Source organism: Bradysia coprophila (assembly GCF_014529535.1).
Source record: "Bradysia coprophila strain Holo2 chromosome X unlocalized genomic scaffold, BU_Bcop_v1 contig_44, whole genome shotgun sequence".
NCBI lineage: Eukaryota > Metazoa > Arthropoda > Insecta > Diptera > Sciaridae > Bradysia > Bradysia coprophila.
Window position 1 is genome coordinate 895,158 of NW_023503337.1, and position 19,984 is coordinate 915,141.

Below are 19,984 nucleotides of genomic sequence, written 5' to 3' on the forward strand. Positions count from 1 at the left end.
AATTCGAAATATTTGCTACATAAATGAACACTTGCTGTGGCTACTTCATGGGAACAGTTGAGCATCCGCCCAGTCTGTAAATCGTTTCCATATTAACCGTTTCTACACAGCAACCGTAATTCCTAGTAGTATCCATGGAAATTCTCCGTAAATAATTTTCTAAATTCACGGAAGGGAAGCCTAAAAAAGTGCCTATATTGCTTGCTGCATCCGATTTATCATTGCATACCAGCCATTAGATGTTCGTTGCATAATGCTATTATTGATGACCGTAATGCCAGAACGATAAACCATGTGCAAATCACGTGCTCTGCTTATTCCGAAAATTATTTACAAAGTAGCCACAATTAATTTGACGAAATTATTAATATCCTCGCTTCTGTATAACTCATAATATTCACAGACTTTAGAGTTGCAGGAAAATTTTAATGAACGGGGTATACATACAAAGGGATTGCGAATTTCAATGCTTGATTAATGACTACTTTTTTCAACATTTCATTTATATGTATACGACTTGAATTCATCATTTATCGGCAAAACTTTGATGTAAACAAATTAGTTTTCTATTTCAGTTCCAGTGCTGAAGTTATACAGAGAAGTTTTGAAAATTATATTTTACATTGAATGTGGTTTGTGTGTATCACAGCACGACGACGTAATCAACTTCATTCGACTGAATGGTAGTATGAGATTATTTATTTGGATAAGTTCGTGCTGATGAAATGAAATCCAGCTGGGACTGAATAACGATTCGTTGAGAGACCCTCTCAAAACAATAGGAGATGAAATGTTATTATGTCGGCATGATACATGACACAACTAAATACAGAAGTCTTTGTTGGATGACTATAATATCACATTCGTACAGCTGAACTGATTTGTCGTCGTAATTTAATAATTTTAAAATTTTATTATCGATTACTCTAATTGAAAGACATTTCGTTTGATGTTCAGTTAATCGCTTGTGTACAAAACATGTATTAGAGTCCGAAACCAGATATTTGTGTCACTACATCAACATGTAATTTGTGTAATGAATAATTTTTTTCAACTCTAATTTTTCTTTACAAAGGTGACTTGAAACTACGGTGGCTTTTATGTTCACTTGATACCAATTCAAAGAAACCCGTCAACTCGTAACATTTGAAACCAAGCTAACTCTTTATATGATGTCAAGTGTGCTGGCAATACTCTCTCAGAAACACTGAAAGCTCCATCATTATAATTGCACTGTGCTTTAATTATCTTCATCAAGAGTGTAATTTGAAGGAAAACGTCGACTACTTTTAGAAAATGGTTTTTGCCATTCAAGTAGTATAAATAATTTTATGCATTCCGTTAGAAAATGATCGTTTCAATGAATTTAAATAGAAAAGGAAATGGTATAAACCGAAAGTGCAACATATAATTATTGCGCAAAGTTCGTTCATAGTACTCCAACGTTGTGTAGGTAAAGCTTGCATTCCTTACCGTAAACTGGATGCAGGGTGAAGAGTTATTATGCTTGTTTGAACATGGTAAATTATATAGGGAATATAACCAACTTTCTTGAATTCGTTGTGACAATTATTTCCGGAGTGGTTGGGTTACACTATTTAAACGTTCCGATTCTTGGACTTTTATACGCCCTGAATAACCTTTCAAGCGACTGAATCAAATTAGGTACGCAGTATGTGGCTATTTTCGTATCGATCAGGTCGACCATAAATTAAGATTTTGAACGAAAAGGTTTGAAGAAAAAATACCTCAAAATCTATATGGTCAATGCAAAGGTGTAAGCATAATTTTGATGTATAATATTAACAATAGTACGTTTAATGTCCATGCTACATCACTGAATATATCCCACACGTCGAAACAAAATATATCCCAGCGAGAGAGAACGGTATTTTGTAGTCAAGAGAGCGGTTTTTTGTAGAGCGGTTTTTGTTTACAATGAGTCGTCTTCTGGCCACAAGACAACAAAATGATTACAATATTCGTCAGTATAGTTTCGGTTCTGCAATACTTTTGCTAAAAATGTCAATGACCATCGGTTCGGATTTTTACAACGAAAACAAATTGTTCGTTCCATCATTTCCAAGCAATAGTACTGTAAATTCGCCTTTCATTAGTCTTATGTGAACGAGAGTTTTCATTAGTTCCGTGATTTATTTTTGATGACAGTTTGGAATGTCATTCACCTTTAACAGAACAATGATATGCGAGACTAATACACCGCATACAGGATATATATACGTAAGCAATACTTTTGCGAGCCACCCTTTATTATGCAGATCAAATCAAGAGTCATTCACAAAGGCATTATTGGTACGATGTATTATTCATAGATTGTAAAGGGTCTGGCTTCCAATGAACTTGCGGTAAATTAATGTCGAAGTTGAAATTGAAGTATTCGGTTTCCAAAAGTATTACACATCAGTTTATCTTACGATACTCTTGAGCGAAAACTTTTAACGATATATTGTAATTCCAAACGAAACTTCCATGTAATTCTTCAAAAAAAAAAGAAAAACTTTACCAAAGTGCCGGATATATGGGTGTGTATTCATGTGCGAATATAATCCTGCTTCAACCGAAGCCATGAAAGTAAATTAGATTTTCTTATGAGATATAATAAAAATAAACAAAAATAATAACTTCCTTTGTTGATGAGAAGTTATAAAGTATTTTCCTCGGTTTTCACTAAAAGCATATTCAACTGTCAATTCAGTTCATAAATTAAACACCAAATAGAAGTGTCGCCTTTCGATAATTAATTATATATATAAAAAAGTAGACATCGAATGTACGTGCTACATAGATATACATATAACTGACGATACAACAATGAGAAGAAAGGGAGTAAAATGGAATGTAAAAACCGTTGTAGACAACATAAGGGGGGGGGGGTAGCACACAAACGAAGCTATAACAATACAACAAAGCATCTATAAAAATCTAGTTTTTATCACTTTTCCACTGAACCAGAGGAAACTGAGGAAGAAAAATTAAGCTCTTACCGAGTCGTATCGTAAAACTTTTTCCTCTCATATTGTTTCTTAATGGATCGCTTCAAGTGTCCATAAATTAAATTTATCGCGAAAAAAAACCTCCGGATATATGCGCGCATTCAGTACTTTGTAGTGTCGATTCGCATTTTAATCGTTCTTTTGCATGTTGTCGAAGAAACTTATGAGGTGTACGTAATTTACTGATGGGGATATCTATATAGAAATATGGCTACTCCGGGGTTTTAAAGAGATTTTCCCCACAAAAAAAACTTCCTGCCGTTGCTATATAAACAATCCAGGGTATAGATACGTACTTTCGTTGTATTATGTCCGAGACATGTATAGAAAGATGTATACCGTATAATTTGAACAATAGAATAGAGCCTAACATTTTCAGTTTAAGCATCATGGACATTCTATTCTTACGAAATTCTCTCCGATATATTGTAGCCGCCATCATAAAAAGGCATTATGTGGTATATGTATATCGATTAAATTTTATATATCAAAATGGTTTCTGTTTACTACATATTTTTGTCGGTTTTTGCTGTTCCCAAACGAAAATAAATTTATCGCCGGCAGAGGAAAGACATTATATGTACTTGTACATATATATATATGTTCATGAAAATGGTACTACTCGTTTCGAAATGCCACAACGAATACAAAAACGGCTTTCCCGGAATAAGGATCCATGGGAAAATGTTTATATTTCAAGATGATGTCGATTTTAAGACTTGCATATTAAAACTTTAATTGCAATTTCTGTAAATAACCTAGCGTTGCACAGCGACTTATGCCGCTCCACGGCTCCACTTAGGTAATAAGATATTAAAATATTTTATTCATATCACCTACATTATAATGTGTATCATTACATTCCTACGGGCATTATAGTTTTACGTTACGTTCAAGTTTTAACAACTGTATCGTCAGAACATACACAAAAAAAAATATTCTTGCACAACAATACTTTGGGGAAATAAGTTGCTTTGAACATGTTTCCCTATTATATATATTATGTGCACATGATAACGAAGTTTATTGCACTGAATTTTCGTTGAGGAAAGAAAAATATTTGCTGTATCATTTATGTTTCATAATTTCAAACAACACAGAGCGTTCATAAATTGTACTGACTTTAATCTACAGATACAGTATAACAAGGAGTAAAGTTAGTCAGTACAAACACCACAGAATAATGAAACAGTTGAACCATATAAACTTGTGTATATATGTGAGGAAGACGGGAGAAATATAGTTTGTATCTTTGACCATCCGTTTTACCTTTTATATTTGCACTTTTCCTATTTGAACCCATTGATACTACAAACTTATGAAATATAGTGCAAATAAGAGTTCTGCTTTGCTACATCTGACTATTCACAGCCAAATTATGCAAAATATTTACCTAAATAGGTTCTGTACCGTTGGTGAATGAATACATAATTGTTGGTAGAGATTTCTTTTAATTATTCATTAAACTTGATTACTCAAGTGAAATCCCTTCATCGAATGATTATATTGAAAATTTCCTTTTCCCGACTAATTATGCAAAACTATCCGGTAACCGGTAAAAGGTGAATTATTATTTCAACTTTTGTGAAAAAGGTAAATACATAGGCGACATTTATTGGTTCCCAATCGAAAATGTGTTTGTATACACTCTCCAATCAGTCGTCTGTAGTCTTAATTTGCTTATTTCTAGGATCGTTAAATTATTTTGCATAAAATTGATTTAAATTTCTAGTTATTTGAATATGTAACCTAAAGGAAAATTGATTTTGAATCGAAGCAACGAGAACCGAACTAATTTGCAAGGGTAAACGATTGTGTGGCACTTTACTTTGTTCGAATTCAGTGGTTTTTGAAAGAAAAATTTACATGGAAATATTTTCCAATATTGGATATTTTGTTCAGTTCGATTGCAATCAATTAATTCAATTAAGTAAAATTTCCAATAAAATTCAATGAAATTTCAATAAAAACCAAAGTCTATATTGAAGAAGTGATGTTAAGATATAGTTCGAAGAACAAGGTGGGGTAAGTATCATTGGATTTTTTTGTCTGTGTGTCATAAAGAGGTTTCATAATTGAATTATTAATAGTTGAATCTCGCCCTATTACGCCATTTATTATGCGATTTCGACATTTCTGTAACAGCAATTTACTGCACAAAATCACGTCAAAAATAGTTGGAGAGGCAACTAAGATTCAATTATGGAGCGTCTCTCTCTCTCTCTCTCTCTGTCTGTCTGTGTGTATGAAAGGAAGTCGTCGTGCGACTAACACAAACAAAATTCATTTTTCAAAAATAATTTCTCACCCGTACTTTTATAACACATTCCTCGTATACATGAGGGTTCTTTCGTTTCTCGTCTTTACAAAAGGTAGATCCATTTGTATCAAAAAAATCCATCCACCATGCCGTATCATGTGTAATATCACACGCTGACATTTGATGTTCTTTTCCATTTTTTTCCGTGTCATATTATTTTAATGCGAAGAGAAAAAGGTGTTTTTCCGTGTACAATGCAAAATAAAAAAAAAAAAAATGAAACTCCTACATGAGTAACTTTCAGTATAACCCTTTTGAGCGCATTTCAAATTCAAATGTTTAAAAAGGCAGAAACTTTGTGGATTGTAATATTTGTGTGAAAATCGTGTTGTTCAATTCTGGGGCTATGCATGTATAGCAACCAACTTATAGAAAGGTTGGAGTGTAATGAAAAAAGAGCTTTGCATAGAAAAGTCTTAAAACAGCAACATCAACAACAACACACGAAAAAAAATCCACCGACAGAAATTGGATAAACTCCTCGACAACATCTCCATAATAATGGTAGAAGACGTATAACATTTAGGTACTTCTATAACATCAAATGCTGTACAGGTGATTGTAAATAAGCACACCTGGCTTTTTACGGAATTAAAAAAAAGGAAAAGTTTTTACTACGAGTACGTTGCCACTCTACAATTTTTATGTTGGGGGGGGGGTATATATTGGTTGACGGAATAAATAAAATGCTTGATTTGTGGGATACATTCCGCACTCAGTTCTGATCGGTTCAGATATATTTTTGTCTTTATTTCCTTGCCTTTTCACATAACTAAAATTGGTTTCGGAGGCAGCACTAAAGTTGGGTTAGCAGTAAACAGGGTGAATTGGATGAAAACCGTCGTTTTGTTGATGAAAAAATGTCAAAGAAAATCAAATTTTTATGATGTACCGTTGACCATTACGTTCGTTATGCCTTTTGTTATATTGTAATCCTGTATACAGGAGTAGACTTGAAAACATCGCAGATGTCAGATACGCAAAAGAAAAACAGTTTGTCCGACAGTATACTAAACAATGTCCAATTATGGGGTAAACAGCGTTTCTTGCGGAGGATTTTGTTTGAGGCTTAATGGCAAATAGCAACGAAACAGAAATGTGCTAGAGGAGTTCAGAAATGTGCTAGAGGAGTTTACCATCAGAATTTGCATATAAGAATTAATCAACGCAACTGACCTGACGAAATAAATGTGCGTGTGTGGTAGTAATTCCTGGCACAGCAACATACAAAGTTCGAGACCCCAGTTACAACTTGTCATTTACAACAAATACTTAAACCAAACAAAAGCTATTTTTGCAGAATCTTTTTACCTCTATCTTCCAGATTTATATCTACGTCAGATTTTCCTTGCAACCTTGAATCTGCAAATCCTAATTGCGTCTGATTTAATTAATCCCCCTGAAATAAATTCGTATTGTACGGAAGTTAGCTTAAAAGCGGATTTTATTTGTTGTTTGTCTTAATTCTGATGATTCACCGAATGTGTGCACACACATATTGTATACGTAATTATGGAAAACATTTATTATACGCATAATATACGCACACATGCGAATAACCTTTTGTTTTTTTTTCTGTTTAACTTTACTCTCAGACTAAATCCAGCATTCGAACGTATTTTTGCTACATCTCGAAAATGTTATTATTATCGCTACAACAGCACGGAACGATAACACAGAAACATCACATATTTAACTAGTAACATCCGGAGGATTACGCTATATTCATAAACACAGTTTCAGTATGATGTTTGTATACGATTAAAAGGGGATGACTATTTGATTATAATTGTGTGTTATAGTATATGTGTGTAGCTGTGATGTAACATTGTATATCGAGGAAAACAAAAAGCGTCTGAAAACTATATGCCAAAATTATTACTTTCAAATGTTAAATTAAGCAAACAGAAACCCACCTTCCACTTGCTGTATTATCGCGAATGGCAATACACCAGATCCCAGAGATCTATGGGTTTTTGTCGGAACAACAGAAAAACGAGAATTTATAATCGGGAAGTAAAGGGCAACATCATCACGTAATTATGACACACCAGAGTGAGAGTATGTTTTGCTGTGCAATGCCATCATTGACTTACATAGCCGCCGCCAGAAGTGTATGTATATGGTATGTTTAAAAGGATATATTTTGATGAATGTGGAATAATAACAATAATAGATATTGTGATAATTAATATTAATGTTCTTGAGAGAATTAGATTGTGTGTCTAAATACACAGTACTCAATTCTCAAATGGCAAGGTTTATTATTATTGTATAGTCGTAGATGTGTATCACTAAGAGTCTGTAGATAAAGTATTAACACGGTGAGTGTTGTATATTATACTACATTCAGTGTTAGTGAAGATAATTACATTTTGGTTATTTATTACGTTATCATAAAGAGAATTGTGGTGCACATCCTCATACACAAACTGCCAACGTATCACCTCCTATTTCTACAGCATTCCCATACTATACAGATGGGATGCGATAGACCTGTTAACCATTATAATGTTCAGTATTATAATGATAATAATAGGTCTAGATGCTATGCTACCATGAAATCTGCCTTTGCCATGAATAATGTTTACGTGGATATGTGTGTATGTGGATATGTGTGTGCCAGATTTTTGATTAATTCGATTTTAATTATACGTAAGGTTTATTAGTTAGTCGATGTGAAAACGTTTGGATTTGGTGGATTAACAAATAATCCATTTATAAGAACTCTCTGCGTATAAAACATAAGATTTTTAGAAGTCAGAACCGAAATAAAAGCAAAGAAAATGGAAAATAAAATATTTCATCAATCAATTCGACTGTCCATAAAAATACCTTCTTTTTACGGTAAGCCCAAAGCCTTAATAGCCACACTTAATTTTTATCCACTTTTTCAATTATTTCCTCTTCGTTTCTCTTCTGCATCATACTTCACTCTTTAATCAATTTCTCAGAGTCTAGATTTTCACTAATCGAAAACACTTTGCTGTTATCCAAGTGCGTTGAATTGTCGCTATCGTCACCGATTTCCACTTCCTGAATCGTATCCAATATTAAACGAGCAGTATCTTTATTCTCGTCCGTTGCCCCTTCAAGATGTTCACCGAAATGATGATGTGAATGACGATTATTATGATTATAGCAACTTTGAAACAAATCCAATGCTTCGTATAAAATGAAACATAGTCCCAAAACTATAAAAGTCTCCATCATAACATAATCTTCATCGTTTTGGAACGAACGAACGAACGAAAAAAATAATAATGTAACGTCAAATCTTGGCACACCTGATGGTTATTTCCGATTCTCTTTTTTTTCTGCCCTCGTCAGTTGTTATATCTTTGACTCTCGAATTTATTTTATATTTCACTTTTGGTTTGAGGCTTCTGAGCCCTCACAAGATTTCCTTCTGTTTAGGTAAATTGAACACAAAAGAATAGGAAGAAGAAAAAAAAAATTTTTTTTTCTTTCTGGTGCTCCCTTCCTCTGCCGTCTTCACAAATATCTTTTATTTTATTTTCTTTTATATATCGCTCCCCTGGAGAGATAAGCCCTCTGATGGCATTACGCACGATAAAAACGAATTTTTCACACTTTTATTTTCATAATGTATTTTCAGTCGTTTTTGGCTGCTATACCAATATAAAATGTGTTCACCTTTTATCTGTTTCCATGAGCTTTTTTGAATATTTGATTTTGTTTTGAAGTGTTTTATGGATTTTTTCTGTTATGTAATTTCTATTTGCTGTGGAAAATATACTTGTCGGTATTGTCTTTTTTTTTCTTCTCTCCTTGCTTAGCGGTAGCATACATACTTTGCATCGGTACACAGTAAAGAGGAAGTTTCAGAAAAAAAATGAAACACCCAGATAATCGAAGGATTGTTATTGTGATACCAAGAAGCAAGGTAATTTATGGTAAAAACTGTGGAAGCGAATCATTAAAGTAAATATGCGCTGAGAGAAAAAAAAATGTGCGAAACATGTAAGAGTTCCACTTTTCTGCGTTTTTCCTTCTTATTCTATAATTTGGCAGATGAACAATGGAAATCGTTTCGCGTCTGTGTGTACAGTTTTCACTTTAAGAATGTTTGTTTTGATCGTTTGAATGAATGAGAAAATAAAATTGGGTTTTAAAATAGCTGTTTATTTGTTTGAAGAATGACGAAAGTTTAATGGAGATGGGCTTTGTTCGATTATATACAGCTTTTTGTACTTCTCGCATTTGTTTGGATTACCTATCAAGTGCGTTAATGGAACAATTATTTTCCAGCTGCAGATTATCCTCAATAATTACGTGATTATTGTGTAAAATTAGGGATTTATTGAACGCTGTATGTAGACAGGGGGTCGTATTTTGATTTACGATTTACCGAAGAGGACTCGGAATTTGTTAATTGAATCTCACACACTTTTCGTCACATTTGCGGTCATTTCACATTGCTTGTCCATTTTCAAACACATGTGCTGATTGTAAATGTTGTTTAATCATATAATGCGCCGGTCTAAGACCATGCCTGAACACGTTTTCTAATCTATTTAGTTTGTTAGTAGAATGCCATGCATCAAAATGTAGCTTTTTTATACCAAACCAACTCCGAAAGTTGACATTTATCCTGACAAAATGAGCAACCACATTACGACAAATGAACTTCTGTCGCAATTAATAAACGACACCTGTAAACAGTATCTATTTTTCTGTTTGAGCGGAGCGAGAGCTACGTGCAAAATTGCATCAAATCCAGAACAGATGATAGCACCTCTGGATATCCAAATTTTCTGTCTCTTTTTAATATTTTTGGTCTATAAAATGTTTAAAAAAAACGAAGATCAAACCTGTGAGATTGCCTCCCGTGCCGTCGGTGCGGGATGCAATCAAAACACAAAATTTGCTTAATTTCTCGCCCCTTGTCATGCAAAAACCTATTTTTGCTTCAAATTTGTTGTATTGCAAAACAATTTCTTTTTACTCAGAGAGCAGTCCGCTTGAAAATCACTTCACAAATTACCAAAATAAAAAAGAAATGAAAGCCACTAACATGTTTCTATTAGCATCCTACCAATCGACTCCGATACATAAACCAGAATAAATCAGATAACATTTCAAATTTAAACTTCGCCTATAATGGAACTATAAATTACATAAATCAAGTTCGCAAGACAGCATGACAAAGACAAGCACGAAAAGACGCAGAAATGTGAAGTCGAATTTCGAAGTGTCGACTGTTAACAAAATCTACGGTACGAAAGTTTTGAGTACTACGTGTTCAGCCATTCGGCTGTACAGTACGTTGAGCGACGCACAATTTTAATTTTATGAAATAGCTCAGGAAATTACGTCGACAGCATAATTTATGAAAATTTTCAATTAGAACTTTTCTAAAAGTTACTTTGTTGTGACTCTGTTTCATACAAATAATTTCAGTTTAAGTGAATAGTTTATTCCATGTCATATACAACCTCATACACAATGTCGAAGCAAACAAACAAAAAATTTAAACATAACTGTTCAAACATGATACCATTCATCACACAGTGGTATAAATGCATATTCCATATTCATTCGACAAAGGGTAGCATACATAATAAACTGATACTGCTGACACAAGTAGAAACACGAAACACTTTGTTTTCAGATTAGTTACCAACATATTTTGTAAATAAATAGAGCGTTTACATTGGTTCCGTACATATTTCTAACACGAAAGTTTATAAAGGGACATGAGTATATTATGTCAGTTAACCAAACAATATTCGAATATATGCATTTTAGTAATGGCCTGGTTACCTAGCATCACTAAATCCTTGGACATGTGCAAAATGAATGTAGCTAGGTTAGACGACAACATGGTGGCATTGTTTTCCGTATAGAATCCAACATTGAAATATAATCGGGAAAAGCGTTAGTAGCAAAGCTCATAAGCAACAAATAATTACAGGTGCTGATACATGAGCGTTTACAACGGATAATCAATAATGGTACCAATATAGGATACAATAGGTCTATACATAGCCCTGCCGCCAAAAACTAAAATATTATCTGCTAGCTGGTGGGCAAAATATTAATGTTGTTTTGCTATGCAGCACTCCCATATTATTGTAGTTGAATAGATTATTGTATAATTTAAGCACGAAAGAGGATTACTGTGGCGAGGAGAGCTGAATTGATGGAGTGTGTGAGTGTACATACCATGCACCCAGCGCATCGTCATATTCATACATGTGTAATAACTGAATTCTGAGAATTCAGTTGAATGAAAACCGAATGACTTACAAATAAATTTGTTGACGAGAATGCATACGTGGAAACGTTAATGGAATTTATGCATTCACACAGTATTTGCACTATACGGATTAACCTGTGTACTATATAACATACAACTAATATGCAATCAGATTTCAAATTTATTGGTAATTATTAATTATGCTAATTCCAAAATGATGGATATGCCTCGGGGGTGTTCAACAAATGTTTCTGACTTCAATGACTTCAATGCAATAAGACGTTATAACGGATATAGAGGGATTGTTGTCGGTATCAGTAATTCCACATATTTAAAGTTTGGTTGGCAAAACATATGCTGCGCATAAGAGTGAAACGGTTTGTTCCAACACACGATATTTAAACTTTGACAACATAAAGAGCACCGGAAAAATAATTATTTATTGACCATTGATCCGAAAGATATGATTTTATTCAAAGTTGCCCCGATTTGTAATTAGTTGACAGAAAATTAATGAAATTTGTTGTCCGATCCCACCACGTACCGAAACAGGTACTTGTCGAAATATTGTAAGAACAATGGAAAAGTGCAAACGTAAACAACAAATTTGTATAGCTTTTTGAAATGTCAACGAGAATTTTCGTTTCCACTTTGGCGTGTTATTCCTACTAAGTCAGTTGACCCAATGACGAAAGGTACAACTTCCGTTGCCTCTATTGAAAGCTCAAATTTTGAGGAAATTTTCGTCAATAGTAGATGAACGGAACGATGGCGCTACATTCAAATGAACCGAAGATAGGGTATCGCGTGTTTTCGCAGATTCGAACGATTTATTCGCACGAAGATATCATGATAATAAGTGGGTGATTCGTTAAATGCATGGGCAGCTGTTACGAAGACTGACACACTATTGCCACAAAAGAAAGCAAACCCTGTTGTCATAAGTTTAATTTGCATCTCGAGAGCTAGGTTCACAAAAATCAATAAACACATTTTCCTTCCATGATCAAGTATAAAGTGTATGTTCAATCGTCGAATATTATTAAAAGCATATGGTCTGTGGAATTCTTTATATTTTGTTTTCTTCCACTCGGTATAGAATAGTACAAGGAAAATATACAGGTCGTTTAAATGCATAACCTAACTCTCTCATCCATATGCATGAAATGTTCACATAACACATATCAAGTTTAGAAGTAATAAGTATGGAAAGTAGTGGTTAGACGAACAAAAAAAAATAAAATTCGTAAAAATGAATCCACTCTGCATCACGTCGTGCACCTACTTTTTCAATATTTTACCAAAGTTTATTTTGTCTTTAGCATAAGAAAACACATTTCCACAAATTGTGTGTACGTCCCAGGGAATTCATTTAAAAAAATTCATTAATTTAAGTTTCACACTGACGGAGTCGGTAATTTTAATATTCAACGTTGAAGCGCATTACACTTCATAGAATATTCAACAATGACGTTTTTTTAGACACGTTGGCTGCCGTTGAATAAAGAAATGTCCGGAAGAGTGCACGGTTTATTGTCATGTTCATTTCGGTTAACATTTCTACGACAACGTTAATGTTGAAGCAAAGAATTAACCCAGATATTTTTTTCTCGGATCAAAGATAATGTTTTCCTACTGCGAAAAAACTTATCCAAAAGGCATTTCATTTGCATGGAAAAAGATTGATGATACAATACTGATTATCATTCATTCCATTCTATCAACTTAATATAAACGCCATTTCCAGACACTCGCTCTCGTTTGCCTTGATTATTGTTGTGGCACACGTTCTTCAACTATTTCCCATCGTATTTCTATGTAAATATTTCGTTGGAAAATGAAAATGGTTGGCGAAAAATAGATGATTATAAATTATTTTATGAGCGTAGCGAGAAAACAATAGGAAATGGGATCCGGAATGGTATGTATACACGCTGGCTTTGCTATTTATTTAATGCTAGCCTGCATGATGCGATAATAAAAAAGGCGATGCTTAAAAGCAGAATGATGAAGGAATATATAATTTACAACGTCAGGAAGACGACACACAATTAAATGGTTTTCCTTTTCGTTTTTTTTTGTTGATATGTTGACGCTTGACGCTTGATAGTGATTTCTTAATAATTTTTCAGCCCATTGTAAGAGTAGAAAAAAAGTGAACTGCAGCATCTGAGGCCGAAAGCACAACGAGCAAATTTACGTTGCTTAGGTGGCCAATTGAGCTGAGTTATCAACTTTTTTAGAACGCAATATATCGATCTCAGCAACGCAAAATTACTCGTGTGTTTCCGGCCTAACTATTTCATTGAACAGACATTTCTAACCCTTTATTTAATTCGATTTACAGTTCGAGAATATTTTTTGTTTAGAAATAAAAATCATGTGAGAAATTGACATTCCCAAATAATTACCATTTGAATGTTGAAAGTCAACTACGCAAATTCAATTTAAAAAAACAAAAATTCTATTCAACCACTGAAACATCCATATTGCAAGGCGTTCAGTGAATCTGGCGTCTCGTCGGTAGCTACTCTTAGCTACAATCATGCATTGAAGGTTCGATGTCCCGCCGCCGTTTCACAGCGGCTCTCCACACTGATCTGACATTAATGTTTTAAGCACAACAACTGTTGGGAAATCATTAACCCATTTTCTCTGTTAGATTATGAACTGCTACAATCTAAATGTATGAATTATTGAGTGTTTTTTTCAACACATATTTCAGCATTATACATATTTACGAGGACCACACAATAGCACACATTTTCTTTCACATCACATGCATAATTCACTTTTCGAAAATTTATTATGAGAATTGAAATTAAATTTTCATTAGAAAATTTCATTAATTTCCCGCTAATGTTATGCCTTTCTTTTTTGTGTGTAGCTCTTGAGTGGAGAAAAATCGGAATGCGGAGAGATGTGCCTAAAGCCCCACTGCGAATTCACAAAATATACGATAATGTAAGCTACAACAAAATGAGTTAACTTTTTTATTAAAAGAGACACGTGAAATTTTTTTCTGTTGAATTTATGGCACTATGTTCGTTCATTAAAGCCGTGCAGACTCCTGTGAGAATTAATGAGGCTGATTTTTGTTTCGTTTCACTCTTCTTTCAGTTTAAAGAAAGAAATAATTTTTGGTCGATGCCAGCGAAATCTACATAATTTACAATAAAATAACGGAATGTCGTCTGCTCGTTTTTTGCTCATTTATTTCCGATGCCGTTTTTTTTTGTTCTCCAAGAAAAGATGAAATTGAATTGATATTATACCTTCGTCGTCCACTGAAGCATCACTTCAATAAATGTTTTTCTCCTTCCATCCGTTCTTGAATTCATTAATTGTTAACCGAAAAGTTTCGATACTTTTGGAATAGGAAATTGTATAAAAAATACAATATCCATCCACCAAAGCATTAATCATTTTGTTCGTTGTCATGTAATTTAATTGTTCTGCAAAAAACATTCTCGATGTGGTACAGCATTTCCAGAATGATTACATGAGAAAAGATAAAAGACAGAACGTGTGTAACGAAAAGGAAATGATGGTAAACCACTGAAAATTTCGATTCGTTCAAAAAAAAATTTTACAACTTTCCTATCGTTTTTCGGGTTTTATTTCTTTTTGTCTGATTTTGCCATTCAATTCAAGATTTTCCTCCTTTATTTTTTGTTCTAATGAGAAATTTAATTATGTTTGACTTGAAATTCATTTAAATTTATTAAGGGAACGTGAGCTGGTGAACTGCGAAAAAGAAATCATGAAATCAAAACTTTTCTTTTCTGGTTCGAACGTGCGTAGCCCAAAAATTGACTTAATTAGGAAGTGTTGCTCCGAGTAATGAGTTCATTAAATTTGATAAAGAATGTTATTTAGAAGACCTATTGACGGCTAATTAATATTAAACTGAGTGCCTACGCATTCAACGACGTGACATAAATGTTCGCAAACCGTTTCATATCCTGATTTATTTCGCAACACAAAACAACCAAAAAAAACGAGAGAAAAGAAAACGTTTTAACGCCCATAAAAGTTTTCAGTGAGCAAAAGGAGAAACGTCTGATTAGCACATAAATAGGAATTTATTTTTAAAGTTAAAGAAATGAAACGAAAAATGTTGACATGTGCTTCTCTACATAAACGTGTTCGGATTAACGTTCAAAACATGTTGAAATGTTTCCTTAAGCAGTTGTATGTTTCTGTCGTAAAGCATCAGCAGGAATGGATGATAACATCCGACGAATACAAAACCTCACAGCCAGATTACATTTTGATGGAAAGATAATTTATCTACTGGTCGAATAGAAGGATGTATAAGTAAATCTTGTATACTTGTATTCGCAACCCTGAACTATACTTGTTTAGGTGTATTTAACATTGAACCGTTAATTTATTAAATTAGAAACTTTCTTTAGTAGCTTAGTTTGACACAACGACCTATGTATCGAATTTCCTTTGTTCATACAGTCAGATTTATGTGTAAAAGTTACTTACACCATGTACCATATCGTAATGTTTAGGTCAGAATTTTGTGGTTCGGAAAATATGATGGCAAATTAAATGAGAATATTTTCGATAATACGCTTCTGCAGACGTCGGTTACGTCACTGACAGAGACATTTTTCTAATGATAATAATTAAACAAAAGCAAGTTTAGCGCTTAGAGTGCGACGAAACTCACTGTAAAATGACTGAGTGTTCTGACCTACATACATACATTTCAAAACATAGCCTTTTGAGGATCTTGTGACAAAAAAACGCCATTTGATGAAAATTCTGATTGAATTACGAAAACAATTGTTCCTTAACAATTATTTTTCGAAAAAGATCAATCAGCATCGCTTACATCGTACCATCCATCGACTTCAAGTCAACAGAAAGCAACAATTCTGCAAAACAAAACAAAAAAGAAAACCGAAAAAAATAACTAAAAATTTTTCATTTCGATTGAATTGTTCCGAATAATTCACTGTTTTTCAGTAAGCAGGCTACAGTCTGTGTGGTTAATTTGTATACATTACGCATAAAGGCATAAAACGAAATTGGATCACTGCTGTGAAGCGGGTAGGATTGCCACGGTTCAAACTGAACGCTTGAGGTATGGCAAATGGCATATAAATAAAGCACACGTCAACGTCTTCTCGTATTATATTATATTGAAGTCGCAGAACAAATAACATGTAGGTAGGGGACTGTTCACATATTAACGTCACGCTATAATGGTAGGAGAAGGTACAAGGAACGTGACGGTTCTAACAAATTTGGATCAAAGGCGAGACGGGGTGTCAAAAATTCCATAAAATAGCGTGTCGTAATATGTGAACAGCCCCCAGTCGTCTTGATATGTATACATCGGAAAAAGCTCCGCATATACAATAATGAAAGGATAACACGTCCCCCTTAGCATATATATACTGAACAGTGTGTGGTTGTTGAAGCTGTTCGGTGGTTTTTACACACGAGTGCGTATGGAAAATAGGTAAAGCACGTGCTTAAAACATTGGTTTGTTAATTTGTTAACTTTTTTTTCTTCTGCTGCTTTCTCCTTCGCTCAAAATACAAAAAAAAAATTCAATAAAATTTACATTTAAATGGTAGAATTGAGAACGAATTGTAAGAAAGATTCGTTAATGATACCGAACAAAAGCCAAGCAGCAAAAAAAGATACCAAATCATCAAATGGAAAGAATTTGTTGCTCCGATTTTAATTTTAAATGACAGCCGGAAGGTGTGAAGATAAAATGTACACTTTTTGTGCGCGATTGATTTAGACCTTTTGAAGGCGCTTGTTTTGTTATTATCGTTTTTCTTCTTCTTTTGCCTTTTGGAAATTGAACGGAGGATATTGAAAATATTGAGATATTTCATTTAGACGTCAAATAAATTTGTATTGACTGGCTTTGCACCATTGGGTTCGATTATATAAAAATATTCGTATACAAACTCCAGTCGGATAAAAGTAATCTTGAAATGAAATTGGAAAATGGAGTTCTTGTGGTAAATGGAAACTGACACACTGATATACCGAGTAACAGTTTGTTTCGGGCAATAACAAAAGAGGTGTTGGCTGTATATTGGAATTAATTGGAGAAAATGTTGGTTCGGAGAAGGAAACCAAATTTGACGACAAATTGTTACCAATATTTCTCCTATCATGTTGCAAATCAATTCGCAGTGTACACACAATAACAGACTATATGCTACAGCTATTTTCCCGACCACGTACCCTCTCTTTGTGTCATATTCGGATAGATAGTTTTCGCAGAAAATTCCACAATACTTGATTTTCATTTTAAATAATACCGCAGGCATTTGAGAGGAAATCACCTTAGATGCATTGTAAATCCATTGCATATGCATAGGTCTTGCGGTTAAAATGCAAATGAAGTTAGCGCTGGGACTAGTTCTTAATACTTAGTTGCTAGGCTCAAATGAAACAAAATATCCTAATGCCTCAGGTATTCCCGAAGACGATAAACTTGTAGCATCTTGGTAGCATTACCACAGTTGATATCTTTGTCTGTTTTAGAAAATTATCAAGACGTAGTTAGACGCCACAAAAGCTACACAAACGAATCAACGTGAAGAATACGAAAGTGGCATTTTTTGTGTTGAATTCTTTAACGTTAGATAAGTGCAATTATTAGTGGAGCCCACAACGACCCAGAGATATATCACTGTAAGCATATACAGAAAGGGAAAAAAACCCAAGTGCCATTATGTGCTTAGAATTTGGGTTATTTCGATGTTTGGAATTGTTTGACCTTTTGCCAGATAAAATATATACAAGTCAATACCGCTGAACAGCCAACATTCTTGCACCATTTCAATAGAATGTAAAAAAAGAGCCTCACACACAACTTTTTCGGAGCATAGTATTTCCAAAGTGAGCAAAAGTACTTTCTGTGCAACTTCTGTTGTGGATGAAAGAACGAACGAATGAGAAAAAAATATATAAAACGAAAATCAGATTATTTCTCATTGCTTTGATCTATGGCCTGGAAGTAAAGTTATAGACATTAAAGAAATATCGCATAAGCTTAGAGGAAATATCTACATTATGAACCGAATAAATCGATATTTACGAACGACTTCATTTCCGTTAAATAATAAAAATTTCATTTTACTCGAAATCCTCTAAGATGATTGAACAGCTTTTCCGATAAGCCTTCTTTCGAAATCGAATTCTCTTTTTCCATATTATTTTTACGAATTCCCTTTTTCCGAACAACAATCAATTATTTTGTTATATAATTCCAAACAAGATAAAATCTCAATCAATATGTACAACACGACATAGAAAAACCAATCAACGACACGAATTAAATTTCCACAAAAATTTTTTTTTTGTTAAAGAACATAAGCCAATGCTATGCATTTGATCGCTCATACTGAGAATGATGTCAAAAACATGCCATCAAATTGACATTACCCGACCGGGGAAGTTCAATAAAACTTCCATTCAACGCCCATTCAGAGATATGAACATGCGAATAAAATCGAACCAATAGCAAAAATTTATTTGCAAAACATATTTTCGATGTGCTGAAGTATCTTAGGCACAGTAGCCCTCAATCAGGCTTGTTTTCAACAGAAAAAAAAATGTATTCCTCATAACAAAATCAAATATTGTGTTTTTCTCCCTTGGTTTGCATCATAAAAGTTAATCGACACAAACCTGACGCACACATAAAATCACAACACAATTTTATATGCACATAATCCTCTCTCTCGTGATTCGAACAACAACAAAAAAAATATTTTTTTGTGTGTTATTTTCCATGAAAAATTATATTTTTTTATTCTTTAATTCACACACATTTTTCGTGTCAGATTTATTGATCAACATACAATAGACTGTTGAGTCTTTCTATATTATATAGAAATGTATAATGTGATGATAACCAAATCAAAAAATAATAATTTATTTATTTTTTATCTCTGTAACCCCAATTTTAATGTTTAACTTATTGTGTGTACTACACAGTGCAATTGCATAAATGTAAAACTTAGCCACAACGGCCATCAACCAGTCAGCATTCACAAAAACAAAAAAGGAACAAAACAACAAACGACAAACATTAAATTTCTCAACAAACTCAAAAACTGTATCAATTTTCTGTTTACACGTCAATGCTTTAATATTTTAACTTTTTTATTTCCACATCCGATTAACGACCGAGTTCATGCCAAACTGAAATTCGGTAGATGCTGTAATGCCAGAAAAAGCTCCAGCAGTGTTGCGAAAACTAAGAGGATGAGAGGTACCTTATGTGGATGAGATAAAATATGCTAAAATGCTTAAATTATCGAAAACGGTGAGAGAGACACAGATTCTGGAAGGCTTTCTCTCGTTACACTTTTACTCGAAAGTTACTCGAATGATGGTACTTTCCAACCATCAAGTGTTGAACATCCAATGAT

General features: G+C 33.7%; 1 protein-coding gene across 15 annotated transcripts in view; it reads right to left on the bottom strand.

Annotated features, from left to right (window-relative positions):
- The window catches only part of LOC119070005 (neurobeachin), a 152,066-nt gene extending 132,317 nt beyond the window's left edge, over positions 1 to 19,749 (bottom strand). For 11 of the 15 annotated variants that reach the window (XM_037174271.1, XM_037174270.1, XM_037174268.1 and 8 more), the window contains exons 1-2: positions 19,641 to 19,749; positions 8,170 to 8,998 (exon numbers count right to left, since the gene is read on the bottom strand). The gene's annotated coding sequence lies outside the window, so the exon portion shown is untranslated. Of the gene's footprint in view, positions 1 to 8,169; positions 9,049 to 19,640 lie in introns of those variants that run through there. The other 4 variants (XM_037174277.1, XM_037174276.1, XM_037174262.1 and 1 more) reach the window with 3 other exon arrangements.
- Positions 19,750 to 19,984: the final 235 nt, after the last annotated feature.